The sequence below is a fragment of the Onthophagus taurus genome, chromosome 3 (genome assembly GCF_036711975.1).
Source record: "Onthophagus taurus isolate NC chromosome 3, IU_Otau_3.0, whole genome shotgun sequence".
NCBI classification, from domain to species: Eukaryota; Metazoa; Arthropoda; class Insecta; order Coleoptera; family Scarabaeidae; genus Onthophagus; species Onthophagus taurus.
In genome coordinates this window covers 21,623,044-21,627,498 of record NC_091968.1, presented here as the reverse complement: position 1 = coordinate 21,627,498, position 4,455 = coordinate 21,623,044, and the positions used below count along the sequence as shown (strand labels likewise).

Genomic DNA, 4,455 nt, shown 5'->3' with positions numbered 1-4,455 from the left:
AGTTGGTGGTGCGTGTTTAAAACAACGTTTCGAGACAAAAGGTCGTAACTCAATGCGAACGTCAACCGCCCGTTCCACTCGAAACTATCGTTTTCAATTTACCTACCCTCTCCGGCACACAATCGTGGAAACGAGGGTAATTTATGGCCGATTTATGAAAGGTCTTGTTGCATTTATTAAGATTTCATGGAAATCGCGAATAAACAAATAAAAATTGCATAAATAAAGTATTAAAAAACAAGGAGTGATTTTTGGAGAAATTAAAAAAAGTATGTGGCAGCGGTGGGATTCGAACCCACGCCTCCGAAGAGACTGGTGCCTTAAACCAGCGCCTTAGACCGCTCGGCCACGCTACCAGATACAAATTATACCCAATGATTCTACTTTCAAAGTAGTAACTAGTTTAATAATAGTTATCTATAAATACCCCGTTTTATTTGCGCTTATCTAACTTATCTACACCTTCATCTATTTTAACAGCTCACTAAAAATAAGTTCAACATTAAAAGATAAATGAAAAATTGCAATAAATATAATAGTTTAAGTGTAATAGTAATCTGAGCACTTTTTTCTTAATTCAATCAACATTTCATCATCAGAGCGGTTCAATAGAATAGTGAAAGAGCTGCTTAAGTTAGGAGATATTGAGAAGTACTCTAACAAAAAAATCCTGGTTTTGTCAAATACTTTGAGACTGGTACCATGGAATACACAGAGTATAGCACAAAAACAAACAGAGGTGTTAGATGTCTTGAAGGACCAATAGGTTGACATCTCAGTACTGAGCGAAACAAAAAAGAAAGGGAAAGGCATTGAGGAACTAGAAAACTGTTTTTATATTTGGTCAGGTGTTCATAATCAGAAAGAGCCGCAGCAAGAGTTGCTGTCCTGATTAATAAAAACCAGGCAAAATTCAGAAAAGACCTCGAATATAAATCGGAAAGAATTATATCAGGAATACTACCTATCCATGTACGGATATATGATAACTATAATAGGTGCTTATGCTTCTACAGCCCAAATAAAAAATATATTTTATGAACAACTCGCTGAGGTCATGGATGAATGCTAGGGTTCATCCATGGTTTTTTACACATAAGGATATTCATAAATATACATGGAACAGACCATCACCACAACAAAAATCCATCCTGGATTATTTTATAACAAAACAATTATCAAAATTAAGATACCATGATTGTAGAGTCAAAAGAGGACCAAATTGTGGATCGGATTACTGCTATGGTAATACTACAGGTAATATGTGCATAGATAATAAATAAGCCAAAAAAAATATAGGTGGCAGACTCAGGGAAAAGTGAAACAATCGAAGGTATAACTGTTCCAAGAAAATAATTTATACCAGAATCGCTTGAGAGACGACCTGCAGAAAAGTGTATCCAGTTGGATAGTCTGATTGGGGGATCGCGATCTACGGAAGTGTGGAAAACAATTAAAAATATGAAAGTGTCTATTACAAGATACAGAGTAGTAGGACGAACCTAATGAAACAAATGATGTCAGCAATCCGATGATAATACAAGAGGACGAGGTTGAAAAGTGTTTAAAAGAAATGAAAAATATGAGATCGCCTGGACTTCGCCACAGAATTAAGTATGGGGGGAAAATACTTATCAATAGATTGACCCACTTAATAAATAACTGCTGTAAAATGTGACAAGTGCCCCAGGAATGGAAAAACTTGTATATAAGATCAATTATTAAAAAAGGAAGTAATAATAACGTATTATATACGTATTCCCTTTCTCCTCATTGCCACAGTGGAATCTGGCCACCAATCTCTTCCCTTCATCATCCCCCTCCATCAACAAATACTTTGGCAGTTCCTCTGTCACTATCTTCCCATACCTTTTATTATATCTCCATTCTCGTATCTGTGACCTTCTTTCCTGCCTCTGTATGTCCTTGTCTCTATCTCTCAGTTCTCTCCACATTTCTCCTCTTTCCGCTCTTCTGTTTTCGATCCCAGTTAGTGAATATCCCACTCTTCAATAATATTCTTGTCTGTCTCTTTGCGCATAGATCAGCCTCCTCTAGTTAATTTCCCTCCAGCACTCTCCCAGGATCCTTCTATGCGATCTTGCTTCTATCGTTTCCTCAAACTTCACTGCTCTTCTCCCAGCCTCCACCTTAACCTCCTTCCTCACTACATACTCTGGAGTCACCATTGCCAACCGTAGTACCCATCTCCAATACCGTGTTTGTATATCCTCCACCAATACCCCATACTTCTGCGCCGTACATCATTGTGCTCCTACCAAGCCATCAAACAAAAACTTTCTTCTTCCCACGTCCCTCCCAAAAGTTCTTTCCCCCCATCCCCAAACCTGTCCCGTCACCCTGTTCGCTCTTTTTGCCATTGCACTCACGTGCGCCCCGACCTTATTACCTTCCGCGAACCCATATCCCAGGTACGTGTACTCTTTCATTTGCTCTATCTCTCTTCCCTGCCAACTCCATTCCTCCTTCTTTCTTCTCCGCCCTTTGCAGAACTTCATTATCTTTGTTTTCTCGACGTTTACCTTCAACCTCTTCGTCTTAAAATATCTTTTCAGGGACTTCATCATGTCCTTCATCTCCATCGCCTTTCTAGCTACGACCACCAAATCGTCGCATATGCCAAGGCGTGCACCTTCGTTCCTCCTATCACCATCCCACCCTTTTGCCCCTTCACAAGTCTCTTTTCCAAGTCCGCCGTATATAATGCAAATAGTGTGGGACTAAGCGAGCACCCCTGTCTCAATCCCTTTGTCGTCCAGAATAAAGAAAGTGAGGTCACTTAACTCTTCCTCCACTTTAACCTTGGCCATCGTCTCCCTGTACATCTCCTTCACCCTCTCTATCAGTTGTTCTGTGATACCTCTCCTCCTCATTTCTTCCCACAACTTCTCTCTATCGAATGCAGCCTTCAGGTCAATAAACAATCCATACAACTTTCCTTCCTTCTTATTCAACTCCCTATCTACCAGGTGTTTCAATGTGTATATATTATTATTGCCCCTCTTCCCTTCCTGAATTCCGCCTGCCCATCCGACAATAATTCCCCCCTCTCCATTTCCTCTTCCAACCTCCCCAGCAGTATCTTTGCATGCATAAGTTGTGTCCAACAGGGTGATCCTTCTATAATTGCTCACCACCCTTTTAATACAGTGGGCATATTATCCCCATCCTCCACCTGTCCGGAAGCCTCTCCCCTATCCATACATCGTTTATTACCTTCCATAGCGTCTTCATCACTGTCTCCGTCGTCTACAACTATGCCTCATTCTGGATCTCATCTTCAGCCCTTCTCCTCTTCAGTCCCCTCAACACTGCTTCCATTTCTTCCAGTGTTATCTCCTCTCCCCCTACCAACAATCCCATGAAGACTTCCTCTCTTCCCTTCCTCATCCTCTTTAAGTATCTCAATACCTCATTTTCCTATTTCAATTCCTTAATCTTCTCAGCCTCCCTTTCCTTCAACTCCCTCTTCTTTTTCTTGCATTCTTCTTTGTATTTTCTCCTGGCCTCTATATATCTATCTGTCTCTACCATAAAAAAGGAAGTAGAACAGACCCAAATAACTGTAATGGTCTTACTATAACAAGCAGCGTAAGTAGACTTTTTGGAAAAATTCTGCAAAAGAAATTAAGAGCGGATATAGGATATAATAAAATTGGGGATGATAAGAGCGGTTTCATTTCTGGCAGATCATGTATAGGGAATCTTTTTAAATTACAACAGTTAGCGGAGAAGAAAATAAGCAGAGGTGATGAAGTACACATGGCTTGTATACATAAAATAAGAAAAGAATTATGGGAAGCACCAAATATATTAGAAACATATAAACAATTAATTGACTAATTGCTTAAAAAAATGTCTAGTGATTAATAGCGATGCCAAATTTCAAATATTAATTAATAACGATACAACAATTTATCAAGTTGAGGAATTTAAGTATTTGGGAGTAATTGTAGATAAGAATGGTATAGAGGAAAGAGAGATAAAAAATAGAATAACTGAAATCAGGAGTGTCAAGAATGGAACGAGTAACTGATTACAAAATTCGAAATCGCATGAAAACAACGTTAAAAGTAATAGACAGAATCAAAGTAAGAAGTTTACAGTAGTATGGACACCTGATGATGATGAATGACAACCGCTGACCGATGAAGTTATTTAAATGGGTTTTGCCAGGGAGGAAGAAACGTGGAAGAGCGAGAAGATCCTGGAATGAAGGTGTCATAAAGAAGACAACTCAAGGTAGAGGATATGCAGGAAAGAGAGACTTGGAGAAAGGGATTGCAAGAGCAGAAAAGCTTTTTTGTAGCAACATATTAATATTGTTTTTTTTAAAAGGTCGTGGCATGTGTAGTGGGGTTTTTTGGACAACCAACATTCACGGAATTTTTGTCGTTCGTTTAGGAAGGGAATTTTTGTCGTGTCTGCGGAAAA

General features: G+C 39.2%; 1 non-coding gene across 1 annotated transcript; it reads right to left on the bottom strand.

Moving 5' to 3' along the window:
- Positions 1–274: 274 nt before the first annotated feature.
- Positions 275–356, bottom strand: TRNAL-AAG (transfer RNA leucine (anticodon AAG)). Its single transcript has one exon. It is a non-coding gene; the product is annotated as a tRNA-Leu (tRNA).
- Positions 357–4,455: the final 4,099 nt, after the last annotated feature.